Here is a 20,546-nt window from a genome sequence, read left to right as displayed (position 1 = left end):
TTTTTAAAGTCTCTGGAACAATTTTTGGTCAAAGAGAAAAGCAAAACTCAAATTGCAGATTATCTAGAGAATAATGATCACAAAAATATTGCATATCAGAACCTGCGGAAATCGCTAAAGGAATCCCCGAAAAACTCATAGCACTAATTAGTTCTAATAAAAAAGAAAGAATAAAAATACATCAAGTTATAGAAAGAATAAAATTGAAGAAGACTGTAAGAAGGGATTAATAAAGATCAAAGTATTAGTAAAACTAATAAACTCAAAACCTTTTTTGTTTTGTTTTCTTTTGGAGATGGGGTCTTGCTATTTTGTCCAGGTTGGGCTGAACTTGCAATCCTTCTGCCTCAGCCTCCTGAGTAGAGGGGACTACAGGCGTTTACCACTGCAGCCAGCTAAAACTTATTTTTTAAGTAGGACCTCTGCTTCTCACCTTAAGAAAAATGAGTACTAGACTGGCAGCCTACACCCACCCCTAGCCCCACACTGCAGCACGGACTGTGATCTCTCAGGGAAGATAAGCTAATAAGGTAAGCCCTGGGATCACCAAGGCCTGCTGTGCGGAGGCACTTTGCAGACCATGGGGCAGAGACGGAACCCCAAGGAGAGCACTCCTGAGTTAGGCAGTCAGAGATTGGAATTCAGGAGGAGGCTGCTGGACTTTACAAAGAAGAGTACTGGAAAGGAGGAAACTACACAGAGAAAGGGTTCCAGAGATCTATGCAGAAGTCCTCTTGAGTCTTGCCAAATACTAAATGGAAACATGCAGATGAAACTCCAAGAGCTAGGCAAAATATCACACTGAAGAAAGAGCAACGCGTGGGGTGGGGTAGGGGGTAATTCAGGAGTGATAAGCCAAACAGTTCCTAAAGTCATGCAGAGCTGGGGAATGTTAAAGTTTCCACCAACCATAATGAAGAGACCTCACTGGACCAACCCTGGAAGGGCCAGAGCTTGGTAGCACTAAACTAGCCACAGACCTAAGGCTGCTATAGACCTGCCTTAACAAAGATACTGACCTGAGCTATCTAACATTGTAGCCATTAGCCACCTGTGGCTAATAAACACTTGAAATAATAGGCTAGTCCAAACCGAAATGTCCCTGAAATATAAAATACACACCAGATTTCTACGAATTTGTAAGAAAAAAAAATGTAAATTATCTCATGATTAGTTTTTATATATTGACTTCATGTTGAAATGATCATATTTTGCCACAATGGGTTAAATAAAATATATTTTTAAAGATAATTTTACCTTTTTTTACTTTTTTAATGTGGCTACTATTATAAGTTTTATGTGGCTTGCCTTTGTGGCTGCTAGAAGCAATATCCTAAAAGCGATAAAGGAAAAGCTTGATAAACTTTATTTAATAAAAATGTAAAAGTTCTGCAAGGCAAGTGATAGGGTTTGGCTGTGTCCCTATGCAAATCTCCTCTTGATTTGCAGCCCCCATAATTCCTCTGTGTCGAGGGTGGGGCCCAGTGGGAGGTAACTGAATCATGGGGTGGGTTTTTCCCAGGCTGTTCAGGTGACAGTGAATAAGTCTCATGGGATCTGATGATCTCTTGCCTGCCATCACGTAAGATATGCCTTTGCTCCACCTTCAACTTCTGCCGTGATTATGAGGCCTCCTCAGCCAGGTGAAACTGTGAGTCAATTAAGCCTATTTTTCTTTACAAATTACCCAGTCTCAGGTATTTCTTCATGGTATGAAAATGGACCAATACAGCAGGAAAGACTGTGGATAAAGGCAAACAGCAAACGACAGCTTCTAGAGAATATATGCAACTGATTTTACACAGTAATGAATAACTTCCAAAATGAACTCAAAGCAGATATAAACATATATTTCTTCCCAAAATGGATCTATAGATTCATTGTAATTAAAATTTCAACAGATTTTTCTGTAAATACTGGGAAAATTACTTCTAAATTTACAGAGAAATGCCAGGAGCCAAGAATGAGCAAGATACTCTTAGGAGAAGAGAGGACCTGCTCTACCAGATACCAAGACTTATTATAAACCTGGACTTTACAAGGCAATGTGGTTTTCACAGGGGGATAGACCAAGAGAAGAATGAAACAGAAGAGTGAAATAAATCCATATGTGTATGACCAGGATTTAAGACAGAGATGGCCTTGTGAGGCAGGGCAGAAAAGATGGGCTTTTCCATTGGTGTAGTAATCAACCAAGTCTCTAGGGGAAAATGCCCGGATTTCTACAGCATTTGCCAGTTTCTATGGTGTCAACACTGTGGTTGGCTTCAAACTACCAGCAGTTTAACAACCCTCTCAGAAAACTCCTGAGATTTTAACAATCAACTCTCATGATCTCCAGGACACCATTCTTTTCAATAGATGCTATTTGGGACAATCAAGTATCTATTTGGATAAAATTCATTAAGGAAAAGATGAACAACCCCATTTTCTAAACGAGCCAAAAAAATAAACAGGCCCTTCACAAAAGGGAAAATCCAGATGGACAAAAGACAAGGAAAAGTAACCCAACCTCTTTAGTAATCAGAGAAATGAAAATTAAAACCACAATTAAGTACGACCACACACCTACCAGGCTGGCTAACATTTAGAGACAACCAGTACCATCTGTCATCAATCTGTGAAGCAATGGTGACTCTTGTACCTTGAGGATAAAGAGCAAATTTGTGCAACCACTTTGGAAGAGTTTAGTGGTCTAATAAGTTATTAATAGATACACATTTATCCTATGACCCAGCAATTTCTCTCCCAGGTAGATACCCCAGAATGCATATACAAGAATGTTCATAGCAACATTGTTAGTAATTACTCCAACCTGAAAAACACCCAAATGGCCCTCTAAAAAAGAATAGATAAAAAAAGTGCTGCATATCCATGTAAAGAGCTGCTAGAAAGCCATGAAAACTAATACACCTGCTGCTTCCAAAACAATGTGATTAAATCTTACAACCATAGTAATGCCTGAAAGAAGTGAGACACAAAAGATCATGCTGGAGTGCATTTATTTAAGATTCAAAAACAGACAAAAATCATATTTAGAAATATCTAGATTTTATATGGGGATATCTAGATTATATGGAGAGAGTACACATATACGATTTATACATATATTTACATGTAAGCAAAGGTGTCATTTCCACGAGAGGATCAAGGTCAGCTCTTGTGGGTTGGGGAAGGTAAGGACACATGGGGTGGGATGTCAGCTTCTGCGTGTTGACAAGATTCTATTTCTTAACCAGGGAAGTAGTTCCATAGTAGCAATTACATGATGCTTTGCTTTATTATTTTTCATTATGCCGTTGCTTATGTTTTATAGGCTTCTGTGTGTTATAATTCATAATACTTTAAAACAAAACTTTCTAAAAAAGGAAGAACACCATGTAGCCAGATGGCTCAGCTGAATCAACCCCGCTTTTCACTCAGTGGGATGACAGTTGCAGCCACTCACTCTCACAGTGTCAACAGCAGTATCAGCTCCCATTAGTAAACACCTACTGTGTACCAGACACTTGCTAGTTCAATTTGCAAATTCCTACTTACATGTCTGTAAAACACCCACCATGTGCCTTCTTCTCGTCTACCCAGGACGTGGTCCATGGCCAGCAGCCCGCAGCTTGATTGCCCACATTCCTTGCAGGGATCACTGGCAAGATGAGTGTAGGAGCAAAGACAAGTCAGAACCTGAGAAGCCATTAATATGTAACTGGGAGACACATTTCCTTCCTTTCCTTCCCTCCCTCCCCTCCCCTCCCCTCCCCTCTGCTCCTCTCCCCTCCCCTTCCCTTCCATCCTTCCTTCCTTTCTCCTCCTTCCTTCCCTCCCCCTGGAATGCCATCCAGTAGACAGCCTGAGGATCCAGCCTTCTGGACATAAAGGAAAAGGCTGAAGGAGGTCCTGTGACAAATGGCATGACTTTATGAAAACTTCCAGCTTCACAGCTTTAGTAAGTTGATAGTCCTTCATCATTCCTGATGGAATGCTGTGCCACTTTGATTCTTAGGTGAGCGCTGGCTGAGAGGCTTCAGCCTCTCATTTCTTCTTAAGAAATCATGTTCTTTTTCAAATCAATATTTTATGTGTTACTTTCCCTTTCTTTCCTCATCTAATAAAAGAGACCAAAAAAAGGAAAAGTGTCCCATTGGTTTGGATAAGGCATAGCTGATAAATTATGGTTTCTGCTCAGCACATCTTTTTTCTTTCTCTACGTTGGCTATGAACTAAAAAGCAGGGAGTCCCCCTGTTACCTGTTAGGCACTCCATTTCTTAGATAGCCTCTGGGAGCAGAGTGGCCATTCAGTCTAGGAAGAGACGAGCACCTGTGTGCTCATCCCCACTTCCGCCTGTCTTATGCTAGGAACCACCTTCTACCTGGGCTGCTCCCGATCTCATGCCCTGCACATTGCAAGCTCAAAGCACAGGGAAACAGCAGTGCCACCTTGTCATCTCTCCTTGCTTCTCTGTTCTCTTTACCCTTATGAAGAAACAAATATCCCTGGACCTTGGTCTCCTTATGTTCAATACTCCAAGCAAAATACAAACTATTTTTTTCCTCACCTTGCATTATTTGCCCAGCCTATTTGGGAAGAAACCTTGCATATCCCCAGACACAACTGTCCCTAAATATAGTGATGTTCAGTCTTGATGGAAAATGGGAGAGTCTTCTTATAAAGTAGCCTATGATCCACCATCTCTTGCTGTGTAAAAGTACATAAATCAATTCAGGATTGGCATTCTATTTGGCTCTGACTCTTCTGAGACTACTGTGGCATGATGATTGGAAGGACAGACTTGGAAATCAGACCTCCTGGTTTTGAAATGGGGCTCTACTACCCACTTAGCTTCTTTGCGCCTTAGTTTTTTTTAATCTGCAAAATGTTGATAACAGTAGTACTCATCTCTTGGGCTTGTTGTGAGATTAAAAGAGTTCACATTAAAAAGTACCTCACATGTAGTATTTCTGTATATGTAGATTAGCTCTGAAAAAAGAGGTATTATAACTCGGTAAGTAGAACACATTTTCTGGAGCTTAACTGCTTGTGTTTGAGTCTACTACTCTCTAGCTATGTAAACTTAGGCACATTTCTTAAGCTCTCTGTGCTTCAGGTTCCTCATCTGTAAACTTAAAAATAAGTAACAAGACACGCCTCAAAGGACTGTTTGCAGGACCAGATGACATCATATAGCTAAAGCACTTAGAACAATGCTAGGCACACAGAAAGTGCTAGGCAAGCTTTAATTGTCCTCGATGTTATGCCCCCAGTCCATGAGCTGCTGCTGGTCATACTGTTGAATGAGGCACATTCTAAACATTCCAGGTACCATTATAGCGTGAGCTAGTGTTGTTTGAATGCTATGTCCTGCTGAATTCCAATGAATTTAAAGCAACAGAGACCACTTGAGCATATTCTTTCTGAAAAGCACTGTAGGGATTATGGGGTAGTAAGACACTTACTCCGCTGAAGGAATTTACCTGCAATTCAAGTTAGTAGCATGTAAATTGTTGGAGAGCAACAATTACCAGTCAAGAAAACAACCCCATTTATAATAGCATCAAAAAGAATATAATACTGGTCTCGCTTTGGCAGCACATATACTAAAATTGAAATGATACAAAGATTAGCGTGGCCTTTGCTCAAGGATGACATGCAAAGTTGTGAAGCATTCCACTTAAAGTTGTATTAAAAAAGAATACAGTACTTATGAATAAATTTAACTGAGGAAGTAAAAGATCTCAATTTTATATGAAAACCATAAAACACTGGTGAAAGAAATAGAAAACTACACAAATAAATGGAAATATATCTTATATTCATGAGTTGAAAGAATTAATATTGTTAAAATGGCCATACTACCCAAAGAAATATACAGATTTAATGTACTCTCTATCAAAATGCCAACGTCATTTTTTCACAGAAATACAAAAAACTATTCTAAAACTCATGTGGAACTATAAAACACCCTAAATAGCCAAAACAATCTTGAGAAAGAAACGGAAAGCTAGAGGCATCACACTTCCTGATTTCAAATTATATTACAAAGTTAGAGTAACCAAAACACTATGGTACTGGCATAAAAACTGACATGTAGACCAATGAAACAGAACAGAGAACCCAGAAATAAACTTATGCATATATGGTCAACTAATTTTAGACAAGGCCACCAAAAATACACAATGGAGAGAGAACAGTCTTTTCAATCAATGGCACTGAGAAAACTGTATAGCACATGCAAAAGAATAAAACTGGACCCTTATCTTACACCACACACAAAATTCCACTTAAAATGAATAAAAGACCTGAACATAAGACCTGAAACCATAAAATCCTAGAAGAAAATATAGTGACAAGCTCCTTGATATTGGCCTCAGCAGTGAATGTTTTAGATATCACTCCAAAAGCTCAGGCAATAAAAGCAAAAGAAAACAAGTAGACCCCATCAAACAAAAGTTTCTGCACATCAAAAGAAACAAGAAAAGGCATCCAACAGATTGAAAGAAAATATTTGTAAACCATATATCTAATAAGGGGTTAATATCCAAAATATATAAGAAATGCAACTCAATAGCAAACAAACAGATAATCTGAATTTAAAATATATAAAGGACTTACATAAACATTTTTCCAAAGAAGATGTAAAAATGGCCAACAGATATAAGAAAAGGTGTTCAACGCCATTAATCATCAGGGAAATGCAAATCAAAACCACAATGAAGTATTACCTCACAGCTGTTAAAATGGCCATTATAAAAAAGACAAAGATAAAAATTGTTGGTAAGGATGTGGAGCAAAGGGAAGCCTCCTACGCTGTTGGTAGGAATCTAAACTGGTACAGCCATTATGGAAAACAATGAAAGTTCCTTAAAAAATAGAAATAGAACTACCATATGATCCAGCAACCCCTACGCTGGGTATAAACCAAAAGGAAATGAAACCAGCATCTGTCTTCCATGTTCACTGCAGCATCATTCACAAGAGCCAAGATATGGAAACAACCTACGCGTCAATTGATGAATGACTGGATAAAGAAACTGTGGTATATAGACAATGGAATTTTATTCAGCATAAAAAAAGAGATGCTGATATTGGCAACAACACAGATGAACCTGGAGCATAATATGCTAAGTGAAATAAACTGGATACAGAAAGAAAAATACTTCATAATCTCACTCATATGTGGAATCTAAAACAAAGTCAAAAATAGAGAGTACAACAGTAGTAACTAGTGGGGAGGAAATGGGGAGAAGTTGATAAAATGATACAAAGTTATAGTTACATAGGGATGAATAGGTCTAGGGATCTAATGTACAGCATGAGAACTATAGCTGACAATATTGTATTATATACTGAAAATTTGCTAAGATACATTTCAGATGCTCTTACCACACACAAAAAACAAGGCAACCCAAGAGGGTGATAGATATGTTAATTTGCTTGACTGTAGTAATCATCTCACTATGGAGATATATATATATATATCTCAAAACATTAGGTTGTACACATAAAATATATAAAAGAAAGAAAGGAAGAAAAGAAAGAGAAAGAAAAAGAAAGAAGGAAAGAAAGAAAGAAAAGAAAAAGAAAGAAGAAGGAAGGAAGGAAGGAAGGAGAAAAGAAAGAAAGAGAAAGAGGGAGGGAGGGAAGGAAGGAAGGAAGGAAGGAAGGAGAGATATTGCCAATTAATATCTGTGTATGTTAATTGTAGATAGTGCTAGATATAAGAGAAAAGAAATTCCTAATCTCTGAAAATGACAATGGGTGTATGACACATAGGGAATCTTACACTAAAAGATATTTCATTTAGCAAAATTCCCTATTTTCAAACAGCACATAACACAGAATTCACTGAACAACAGGGATTCTATATTCTCCAACTTTATCTTCACTCAGCTTCAGGTTATTTGCAGAGCTGTGGTAAACAAGTGGCAAGAGGCCTGCTTAAATACATAGTTTGTGCCTTATAATACTTTTTCCATGTTAAAAAAATATATATATTATTGCGTTTTAGGTTTTTTAAACGCAAAATGAAATGGCCACTCTAAAGGCGACTGCAAAGTGAGTTTAATCACAGTATTGCGCATGTGCCGATGGAGTTAACCCATTGGACAGGCTTCGGAAGGCTGCCACTCCCACCCCCCCATCTCAGTGGTTTCATTGTAAAAACTTTTTAGTGCATTGAGAAACCAAACAAATGAAAAATACATCGATTTCCTGAAGTCAGCTACCTGAAGCCACAGTTCATTATTTTTTAAAGTGCAATCAGACCCTGTCCTACAGATGACTGTGCTTAGCACCGGCTACCCCAGTGGCGGGACCCTCATTGCCTTTACTATTAGAGCTTGCAGCTTATAAGAAATCTGCTGGTGGGGCTCCAAATTTCAGAAATGAAAAAAACTGTGGACAGCAGAACCAGCTTAGGTAGCCACATCAAGCACTTAGGTTGAGCCAACTTGTCTGCTGGTTGATGTCTGCCGGTTGATGTCTGCCTTCTTCCCTCAGCTTACATTATGGATAAAACGTGCATTTGTGGGCCTGGCCAGGCACTGTTATTCTGTGGGAAAATGTGTGTTCTTAGTTCCAGACTTGTGAACACAGTCCATTACAAGTTGGGAGCCAAAGGAAGGATTCTGCATTAATTACAATGGCTTCCCTGTATTCCTGCAACCATCTTCTCTCCATTGGGGAACATCCGTGGTTTGACAAACATAGGGAAGAGCACACTGTCTCAAGGTTCCTCCCAACAACTGCCTTATGGCCAGAAACAAATTTCTCAACGTTGCAAGGAGAGAAGTCAGCAAAGAATGGAGGACAAAGGCGAGACAGACACTAATCCAAAACTCAGTGGTAGCTTCTCCCCATCTGTGTCTCTGAAAAACTGTCAAAGCCATTTAGTGTGTTCTCAGCTGTAACCCTTCAGACAGGCTGGAGAGAACCCACAGAGAAAGGCCACAATTTTGAATGGAAGTGACTAGCAGCTTGGGATCTGTCACTATGCAAATTGCATTCCGTCTGGATCCAGCATCCCTTGGCAGATGGAATCAGCATTAGGTGTGACGTGTTCTGCAGGAATCAACACTGTGGGTTTGGCCTCCTCTTTGAGCTATTTGGGCAACAAGCCCAGAGTCGATCTAGATGTCCTCTGACAATTTTGATACTCAGGGCTGTCACGGGTGTAGCCTATCACAGACCACTCCATTATCACCTGCTCAAGCGAGCGAGAACATGCAGGTTTGTGTCAGCTGGGAGACAGGCTAGAAGCATGTCTAGCGTGGTCTGGTTTGCCATCATTACTCGCTTGGGCAGACAGACACTTGGATTTCAAGTACTGTGCTGCCATCAAACACAGAGCCCTGACATTTGAGGAAGGTTTTTTTTAAAGATCTCGGCCAGGCACAGTGGCTCAGGCCTGTAATCCAAGCACTTTGGGAGGCCAAGGTGGGTGGATCGCCTGAGATCAGGAGTTCGAGACCAGCCTGACCAACATAGTGAAACCCCGTCTCTACTAAAAATACAAAAAATTAGCTGGGTGTGGTGGTGGACGCCTGTAATCCTACCTACTTGGGAGGCTGAGGCAGGAGAATCGTTTGAACCTGGAAGGCAGAGGTTGCAGTGAGCTGGGATTGAGCCATTGCACTCCAGCCTGGGCAACAAAAGTGAGACTCTGTCTCAAAAACATTTAATAAATAAATAAATAAAATAAAATAAAAGACCCCTAAGGACTGGATGCAGTGGCTCACACCTGTAATCCCAACACTTGGGGAGGCCAAGGGGAGAGGGTCACTTAAACCCAGGAGTTTGAGACCAGCCTGGGCCACATAGTGAGACCGTATCAAATAAAATAAAAAGGCATAATGATGCTACCTGTTAGTCTTGCAGGCCTGCTGGGGATGATGAACCTACTTATGTGGAACCCTGGGGGAGGATCAGCAACTAGTGTGTCAATTGCTTCTAGAAGAAAAAAAGAGCAAACCCTTTTTTTAAAAAAAATTTTACTTTAAGGTCTGGGATACATACGCAGAAGGTGCAGGTTTGTTACATAGGAATATATGTGCCATGGTGGTTTTCTGCACCTATTGACCCATCATCTAGGTTCCCTCTGCTCACCTCCCCACCCCCCAATAGGCCCCAGTGTGTGATGTTCCCCTCCCTGTGTCAGTGTGTTCTCATTGTTCAACTCCCAATTAGGAGTGAGAACATGCAGTGTTTGGTTTTCTCTTCCTGTGTTAGTTGTCTGAGGATGATGGCTTCTAGCTTCATCTATGTCCCTGCAAAGGACATGATCTCATTCTTTTATATGGCTGCATAGTATTCCATGATGTATATGTACCACATTTTCTTTATCCAGTCTATCATTGATGGGCATTTGGGTTGGTTCCATGTCTTAGAGAAAACTCTTCATTCAAGACCCCTTCCAACATGGCCTTCTCCAACTTTCCACCCTTTCATCTACTATATGTGGTAGATTATATCTTTCAATGGTGGCCACTCCAACATATTCACACAGACACACACACACACACACAGACACACAAACATATACTATACACAGAAAATATATAGTATATGGACATATCACATACATTAAACATATATTTCATCCCAAATGGCCTTATTACAGTGTTTCTCATACTCTTCTCACTGAGAAGTGGATTCTGGGTTTCCTCTCCTTGAATCTGAGTTGGGGCTTGTGATTACTTTGATAGAGTATGGCTTAGTGATGCTGTATGACTTCCAAGGCTAGATCAGCAAAAGGTCAGCTTCTTTCTGGTTTGCTCTTTTTAAGATATACATCTCGGGAGCCCTGAGCTAGTACAAAAAAATGCAGTTGCCCTGAGGCTGCCATACTAGAGACACCATGCAGAGAGCCCTCACAGAGATAGATACTCAAGATGCCTCAGCAATTCAAATCCCAAGCTCTTTGAGTCTTCCCAGTTCAACCTCTGGGCAGATGAGTGAGCAAACTTTCATATGATTACAGCCTCAGTCTTCAGGCCACCCCAGTTGATGCCATGTGAAGCAGAATGAGCTGATCCTGTTAAGCCCTGTTTGAATTCCAGATTTATAAGCAAAACAAATGTGTTAATGTTTGTGTGTGTATAGGATGAGGTCTGTGAGGATCCTTCCTTCCTTTAATTTTCACAAGGTGTTAAATTTTGTGATGGTTTGTTATACAGCCATAAATAACTGGAATATCACATGTCCCAACAATATACTCCAAGAATGGACCACTCACTGAACCCAAAACCTCCTATGCATTTATTCCTTCCTCGTCTGTCCTGCCCACACCATGAGTGCCCCCTCTGCACCAAATTCCTTTGCCCTTTCTATTTATTTATTTTTCATTCATACATTCAACAAACACTTATGAAATACCTACTGTAGGGTTACTACAATGAATAAGGCACATTATCTGCCTCAGGAATCTCATAGTCTAGTCTCAGAGAAACAGACGCAAACTGCTAAACTGATATGGCTGGCTGTGTAGTGATAGAGATACCACCAAATCATAGCTCCCATTCAAAGTCCATTTCAAATCCTACTTACTCCAGGGTGTCTTCCCTGCACATCTCAAATCATACTCCTTTCTCCCTATATTGAGATATTCAATGATGTGCTGAAGTTGCTTCACATCAGCTCATGAAAGCTAACTGTACATACCTTTTCCCAATTCTGCATTCAGTGGCTTTGCATTAGAATAGTGAAATTAATCGTTGTGGGGGTGTTTATTCCATGGAAATTGGCAAAGGCTACATCAGCACTTGCCCCCTGCTTTTCTTTTTGGAGAGCTGGTTTTTAAACAGTGAGCATTATGTCTCTGGAGATACCTCTCACTTGCTATCCATCAGGGGTTAACTTTTAGGCTAGATGATGTTACACCTAAAAGAAATTAATCTTCTGGGAATAAAGCTTCTTTAGAAAATAATTGGATGTGTTGGTGGAAAGATGATAAGGATGTCCTAAAACATGTAGAGCAGTGCTGGCAGTGAGTCATTTGGCTCTGTTATGGACAGTTTGCTGGCTGCTGGATTTACTTTCTATTTTTTTTTTTAAGAAGGGTGTTGCAAAATTTTTACAAGCCTGCCAAGGCGGCTACTGGATAAGCTTAAGCAACTCCAGGGACTTCAGTAGTCAGGGGCAGTGGAGAAATCTACTGCTGCCTCCTGATATCTGGCCACAACTCCTGCCTGCTCAGCTCTCACACCTGCTTCACCATCCCACCTGTAACAGGGATATAGGGTGTTTCCTTGAAGAATTTTTCTTAAATGGCAAATGATAACATTTTTTGGCTCCCATGGATGGAATTGTGGTTCCTTCTCCCAAAATATAAGTCGAAGTCCTAACCCCCAGTACCTGTAAATATGACCTTATTTGGAAATAGGGTCTCTGCAGGTATAATCAAGTTAAGATGAAATGATTCGGGTGGGTCCTAATGCAGAACAACTGGTGCCTTTATAAGAAGAGGGGAGACGTTAGAGACAAACATGAACAGAGGAAAGCCTATGCAGAGGTAGACATGCCAAGTAAGCTATGTTTACAAAACAGGCAGTGGGCTGGGTTTGGCACATGGGCCATTGCTAGCCAACGCTGACCCAGATTCTTCCCCTTAAGTATCGAAGTGTTCATTTCCTCAGTATGCCTGCAGTGGGAGGACTGGTGACTGCCAGCTCTCAGGTGAGCCCCTCTCCATCCAGTTCAGATGAAGACAGCTGCTTCATCCAAAATCAGACCCCCTCCTTAGGGCAGCCTAGATCCAATGACTGGTAGAGCCTTAACTGAGGACAATTCTAAGAGACCATCCCCACTCCCAGTGAGGTCAGCTGAGACCCTGTGATGTGGTAAATTCTGCCACTGCCTCTGCCTAATTCTATCTTCATTCCTTGCCAGGTGTTGTCCAAAAGACACTCCCCTAACAAACTTCATGCATGGCACCCTGTGCCAAAAATAAAAATCTCAGAAGGAGAAGGAAAATAGAAGGCAGCTAATATTTGAAGGAATAATTAATAAAGACATCCCATAATAAAAGGTGGAAAAACACTGGAATGAAAGAATCAAATAAATACCACAAAGGATAATGAGGAAAACCTCCCTATTTTGACATCAGCTGAGTGTACTACAACTTTATTCTAGCACGAACCACTTGAAATCAGTACAGACACCACAAAGTAAGGGGTTAAGTCCTCTCTAAGACTGTTCTGACTTCAGACATAGCAGCAAGTTCAGGAGGCCCCAGGCTACCCACACTTCTGATGGACTGGCTACAAATTTCGAGGTTCCACAGTACCCTCAGGTTCAACCATGTGTTAAAGTGACTCACAGAATTAGAAAGTCCTATACTTATAATTTTATTAAGAATACAGATCAGGGGCGTTAATAGAGGCTGGTATAGATTTGGCTATCTGCGCTCGTAGCTGCTTTTGGCGCGAAAGATGCCAGGTCTGGTCGACTCAAACCCTGCCCCGCCTGAGTCTCAGGAGAAGAAGCCGCTGAAGCCCTGCTGCACCTGCCCGGAGACCAAGAAGGCGCGTGATGCGTGTAACATCGAGAAAGGAGAAGAACACTGTGGACATCTAATTGAGGCTCACAAGGAATGCATGAGAGCCCTAGGATTTAAAATATGAAACGGTGGTCTGGTGTGTGAATAAATAAGTCCTGAAGAATGAAGAAGATTAATTTTGGGAGTTCTTTGATGAACTTTGATATGTGGAAAAAGTATTTATAATTTATTTTAAAAAGAAAGTAAAATATTACTAGTGAAAGAAAAAAAAAAAAAAAAAAAAAAAAAAAAAAAAGAGAATACAGATCAGGAAGAGACAAATAAAGGGATACACAGGATGAGGTCTGGGAGGGTCCTAAACCAAAGTTTCTGTGACCTTTCCCTATAGAATCAGGACATATCACCCTTCCAGCACAGTACTGTGTTCACTAACAGCTGAGGCTCCATGAGCTTGGTGTCTAGTTTTTACTAGGGTTTCATTGTGTAGGTATGATTGAATAAACCACTGGCACATGATTGAACTGTATCTCCAGCCACCACTCCCCTTCCTGGAGGTCAGGCTGGCTCAAAATCCTACTTGTGGCTGGTCTTTCTGGTGACCAGCCCCTATCTTAAAGCTATGTATGGGCCCACCATATTGTCATTACCATAACAAACCCACTGCTATCACCCAGGAAACTCCAAGGGTTTTAGAAGCTCCATGCCAAGAACGCAGGACAAAGACCAATCAACTTGTTTACTATTTTCAAGGCAGGTGAAACACTTGAGGTCAGGAGTTCAAGATCGGCAGGTAAAACCTCATCTCCATTAAAAATACAAAAATTAGCCAGGCATGGTGGCATGCACCTGTAATCCCAACTACTCGGGAGGCTGAGGAAAGAGAATCGCCTGAACTGGGGAGGCAGAAGTTGCAATGAGCCAAGCTCACGCCACTGCACTCCAGCCTGGGCGACAGAGCAAGATCCTGTCTCAAAATATATATATATACATTATTTAATACCCACGTAAACACAGAGAGAAATTTAAGATAGAAAAGAATATGTTATCTACAAAAATCAAGAATCACCTTGATATAATTCTCATCAATACCACTAGAAGGAAGAAAACTTATGAATAATATTTTCAAAATGTGGGAAGAAAACAACGTAGATCTTAGAATTTTCTGAATGTATATGTGCAAGTATTCAAATAATGGGTCATTTAAAAAATAGTTTTGTGCCATTTTATCACATATAGATTCATGTAATACCGCTATTATCAAGATACAGGACTATTCCATTACCACAGGATCCCCTTCATATTATCCCTTTATAGCTACACCCACCCTCCTCCCACTCCCCAGCCCTAATCCCTAGCAACCACCAATCTGTTCTCTATCTCTATAATTTTGTCTCTTTGAGAATGTTATACCACTGACCCTTGAACAATGTGGGGGTTAGGGGCACCAACATCTCCTGACCCCTATTCAGTTGAAAATCCATGTATAACTTTTGATTCCCCCAAAATTTAACTACTAATAGGCTACAATTGACCAAAAGCCTTACCAATAACATAAACAATCAGCACATACTTTTTACCTTTTATGTTATATATACTATATGTATATGTTATATACTATATTCTTACAATAAAGTAGCTAGAAAAAAAGAAACTGTAATTAAGAAAATCATAAGGGGCTGAACGCAGTGGCTTACACTTGTAACCATAGCACTTTGGGAGGTCAAAGCAAGAGGATCATTTGAGGCCAGGACTTCAAGACCAGCCTGGGCAACACAGCAAGACCCCATTTCTACAAAAATTAAAATAAGAAAATTAGCAGGGCATTGTGGTACATGACTGTAGTCATAGCTATTTGGGAGAGTGAGGTGAGAAGATCACTTGAGCCCAGCAGCTTGAGGCTTCAGTGAGCTGTGATCACCTCACTGTACTCCAGTCTGGGTGACAGAGTGAGACCCTATCTCTTTAAAAAAAGAAAGGAAAAAGAAATCCCATTTACTATTCATTAAGTGGAAGTGGATTACTATAAAGGTCTTCATTCTTGTCTTCATGGTATCAGTAAGCTGGAAAAAAGGAGAAAGAGGAAGGGTTGGTCTTGCTGTCTCAGAGTTGGCAGAAGTGAAAGAAAATCTGTGTGTAAGTGGACATACACAGTTCAAACCTGTGTTGTTCAAGGGACAACTGTATATGGAATAATACAGTATGTAACCTTTTGAAACTGTCTTTTTCACTCAACACAACATCCTTGAGATTTACTCAAGTTGTGTGTATTAATAGTCCATTCTTTTTCATTGCTGAGTAATATTCCATGGTATGAATGTATCACCATTTGTTTAATCCATTATTAATCTATTTGAACAGCTGTAAACCTAATGAAAGATATTTTGGTTGGTCTCTGCTTTTGGCTATTTCATATGAAACTGCTGTAAACATTTGTGTACAGGTCTTTATGTGGACATGTCCTTTCATTTACTTCAGTATAATTGCTGGGCCATATGGTAAATATATGGTTAGTTTCATAAGAAATTGCTGAACTATATTCCAGAGTTACTATATCATGTTACATGCCTACTAGCAAATGTATGTCTGGTAGGTAGTTTCTTCAGATCCTCAGTAACATTTGGTATTGTCACTATGTTTTATTTTAGCTGCTCTAACACATGTGTAGTGATACCCCATCATGGTCTTAATTTGCATTTACCTAATGACTAGTGATGTTTAACATCTTTTCCTGTGCTCATTTGCCATCCATATATCCCCCTTGATGTAATGTCTCTTCATGTATTTTACTCATTTTCTAATTGAATTTAGAAATGTATGTCTAGTTAAAACATCATATATATTGAGGGCACCGTGAACATATTTTTAGACATTTAACCTCTTACTAGGTTTACCATAAAAAAGATTCTCTTTCTAAAGACTCTTGAAGAAAGTATTCCAGCAAGAAGGAAAATAAATTCAAAAACATGCCACAAGAAATATTACAATGGAAGATGAATATAATTTAACAAGGTTTATCATTGAGTGAAACAGTAAAGTACAAAAGAATAAATACATCCTTACCAATGTGAATCTTAAATTCTAGAGTGAGGGAGGTTTGAGGCTGGGGAAGATGCAATGGAAGGATTGTGGACATGGATGTTGAACCCCCAGGAAATGGAGTTTAGATCCTACCTTCTCCTATTCACCAGCCGTGCCATGTTTTATGTACATGCAAGTCCCTGAGGTGATGCCCAGAGCATGGTGGTCAACGAACATAAATTTTATTTGAGAAAACACATACAGTAGTCCCAATACTGTGGATATAGGAGTAAGTGGAATTTCAACATGAATATGAAAGTAATAAATTTGCTTCATTTAAATCCTCTAAGCCAGATCATCCTTTCCCTCCTTCCATCCTAGTGAGTACATAACAAGGAGGTCTATCCAAGAAGACACAGTATTTGTAAGAGATGAAGCTGGGAAAGAAGTGGATAGAATTATCTGTTTTAGACTTGCTTATTCAAGGAAGACTTCCTCCTGGAGACACTTAGAGTTATGACTGCCATTGAAGGCTAATGAGGAAGGAGCTGGAAGGGCACTACCATTACAGGTGGTGCTAGGTGCTCATGTACAGGTACATATTCTCCTTTCCTTTTCCAACCATCCTCTGGGCTCTATATTATGACCTTCTCTGCAGAGCATATGGATGAGTAAAGATGGGCTAGGCAGCAATTAACTGAATTTTCCTGATTGTGAGGAGACACTACAATATGTGCCTAACACTCTACCTCTAAAAAGATTGAATTTTTATCTTATAGATGCTGGAAAATATTCTGTGGAGGCTCCCAATAGCTATAATTGTCAGGGAAATGGTTTTAGACAAACAAGGCAAGGAACTCATGGGGCGTTCCTCCTGTGGGCTGCATAAAGTTAGCCTGTCTTTATTACTCAGGAGTGACACCCCACTGCCTGATGATGAGGCTATTTTCTGGCCATATGAAGGGCCATCTGTGGAAAAAGACTGATTTTCTATAGCAGCCTCAGCTCAGCAAGATGAACACCTTCATCTCTAGTCCTTTGTCTTCCCCCTTACTTTTTTTTGCTTTACTCTTGAACTGTTCCCTGTTAGAAGTCTCCTAATTGGAAGTTCTCTTCAAAAAGCCGTAGATAGCTAGGACAGGAATGTCTTGGCATGGTCACAGGTGTGTCAACAAAGGTATCTTGGGATAGGGGAAAAAAGCACAGGTTTGGAGCACGGTCACTCTGGATTTGAAATCCAGCTCCACCACCCTATCTCAGGTTCATAAGCTCGGTGAGCCTCCATTTCCTTATATGTAAACTAGGAGCACTGCCTACCTCAAAGAGAGGAGGTAAGAATTCTTTGAGATAAGGTATATAATGCATAATAGCAGATGCAATGCATACTCCTTACTAAATAATGGTTTCTTTGTTTTCCAAAAAGTAGCAATGACTTCCCAAAGACAGGGAGAGGAGGTGAGTCACAATTAGAGGACCTCAAAGCAGACATGGGTGAGACTTAGTATCTGCCACACCTAAAAGGCCTTTCTAATCAAGGTGTTCAAGAAAGCAGCTCTATGTGATTCTTTGGGCATGGGTGCGTGGTCATTGAATAAACTGTGCGAGCACAAGGCTCATTCCTTAGCCTGGCAAAAGATCCTTGAGGCTTTCTGCCCAACAGAAGATTAATAATGGGCCAAATCAAAATCCGAACCAGGTTTCTGGAGCTAGAAATAAGCCAAAGCAGAAGAGAAGTAGGGATGCCAAATAACAGATGCCTATGTGAGCCCCGAGCAAAAGACCGAATCCATCCTGAAAGTCAGATGTAACTGCTAGAGCCACCCTGTTTCTTGACTAGCTTCCCAGAGCCAGGAACAGCCCAAGCTTTTCCTAGCCTGAAGTCCTTTTTCTTCCAGTTGGCTAGCATCAGTCTGTTTCTTGGAACCAAGGAACCTTGTGTATACATTCTGTAATATACCTTAATAAAAAAGAATGTGGTTGGCCCTCCATATCTATGGCTTCCACATCTGTGGGTTCAACCAAGCAGACAAAAAATATTCAAAACAATAAAAGCTAAAAACTAAAAATGCAACAATAAAAAAATACAAACTTTAAAAACACAGTATAAAAACTTTATTTACATAGCATTTACATTGTATTAGGCATTATAAGTGAACTAGAAATGATTTAAAGCGGGGATCCCCAGCCCCAAGGCCATGGACAGGTACTGGTTTGTGGCCTGTTAGGAACCGGGCTGCGCAGCAGGAGGTGAGCCAAGGGCCAGCAAGCGAGCAAGGGAAGCTTCATCTGCACTTAGAACCGCTCTCCATCACTCACATTATCGCCTGAGCTCCGCCTCCTGTCAGATCAGCAGTGGCATTAGATTCTCATAAGAGCATGAACCCTATTGTGAATTGCACATGTGAGGGTTGCATGTGCTCCTTATGAGAATCTAATGAATCTAATGAGAATCTAGGTTGTATGCTCTTTATAAGACTCTAATACCTGCTGCTCTGTCACTGTCTCCCATCACCCCCATTTCCTGAGCTGCAAAAAAGCTCAGGGATAACAATGATTCTACTTTATGATGAGTTGTATAATTATTTCATCATATATTACAGTGTAATAATAGAAAAAAAGTGCACAATAAATGTAATGTACTTGAATCACTTCAAAATCATCTCCCCACCCTGGTCCATCGAAAAATTATCTTTCACAAAACCAGTCCCTTGTGTCAAAAATGTTGGGGATCTCTGATTTAAAATATACAAGAGAATGTGCTTAGGTTAGAGAAAAATATTACACCATTTTATATGAGGGACTTGAGCATCCTCAGGTCTTGGTGTCTGAGGGAGGTCCTGAAACCAATCTCCCATGGATACCAAGGAACGACTATATAGACTTTGCTCTCCTCTTTGAGGAAAATGTGTGTACATTTTGGACCGAGCATTCAGTAACTCTCCACATGAGAAAAATGACCTGAGATTACCTCGAACATCACCCATCAGAAAACACATATCCAAAGAGCAATAATATGATTTGCTTTATACAGAGACACTGAGTGTTTACCAGGTTCTTTCTCTTCTACCCAGTATGTGAATCTCCTTCCTAGTTCCTGGACTCCACCATGGGGTCTTGGTGGTGGCCAGGGCACAGCTAGTCACAACACACAGACCATCTTTCTTTCTACCTTCTGGCATTGAGCGTATGCACACCTGACTTCAGCTCAGCCAACTGAAGGCTCCTACAAGGATTCTAAACCACAAATGAGTGACAGATATACATGAGGACATTTTCGTGATTGGCAGTGACAGCCATACACAGCAATGGTAACTGAATTGACTGCCAGGGCAGGTGACGATGGGGGAGGGGGCTCAGGAGCAATGGGTGGTACAGTGAGGAGTGTACCGAAGAAGTGAGGGATATAGATGGGGACGTTTAAGAGTAGTGGAGCACATAGTGGAGGGCACCCAAGAGTAGTAAGGGGTACAATGGGGGGGTTCAGGAGCAGTGAGGGTGTTCAAGTGCAGTAGGGAGTACAGAGGGGGGTTTTAGGAGCAGGGAGTTAAAGCCAGGGTGTTCAGGAGTGGGGGTACAGTGGGGGTGTTCAGGAGCAGGGGGCTACAGTGGGGTTGCTTAGGAGCAGGGAGCTAAAGTGAGGGTGTTAAAGAGTGGGGGTGCAGTGGGGGTGTTTAGGAGAAGGGGGTACAATGGGTGATGTTAAAGAGCAGGGGGGTACAGTGGGGGTGTTCAGGAACAGGCGGCTAAAGTGCGGGTGTTCAGCAGAAGTGAGGGATGTGTAGAAACAGTGGTGGCTACAGTGGGAAGTGTTCAGGAGCACTAGGGGGCACAGTGGGAGGAATCAGGAGCAGAGATGGGACACGGTGGGAGCGATCAGGAGCAGGGGTGGGACCCGGTGGGAGGAATCAGGAGCAGGGGTGGGACATGGTGGGAGGAATCAGGAGCAGGGTTGGGACATGGTGGGAGCGATCAGGAGCAGGGTTGGGACAAGGTGGGAGTGATCAGGTGCAGAGGTGGGACACGGTGGGAGTGATCAG

General features: G+C 41.0%; 2 pseudogenes across 1 annotated transcript; both read left to right on the top strand.

Annotated features, from left to right (window-relative positions):
* Positions 1-5,573: 5,573 nt before the first annotated feature.
* Positions 5,574-5,673, top strand: LOC116531821 (annotated as a pseudogene).
* A 7,686-nt stretch (positions 5,674-13,359) lies between these two features.
* LOC116531766 lies at positions 13,360-13,776 on the top strand (annotated as a pseudogene). Its single transcript, XR_004260574.1, has one exon. The product of XR_004260574.1 is annotated as a cytochrome c oxidase copper chaperone pseudogene (transcript).
* Positions 13,777-20,546: the final 6,770 nt, after the last annotated feature.

Source organism: Sapajus apella, unplaced genomic scaffold (assembly GCF_009761245.1).
Source record: "Sapajus apella isolate SASKATOON/1434 unplaced genomic scaffold, GSC_monkey_1.0 scaffold72, whole genome shotgun sequence".
Classification (NCBI taxonomy): Eukaryota; Metazoa; Chordata; class Mammalia; order Primates; family Cebidae; genus Sapajus; species Sapajus apella.
Note: the sequence above shows the minus strand (reverse complement) of the source record. Positions and strands in the feature narration are given on the sequence as shown.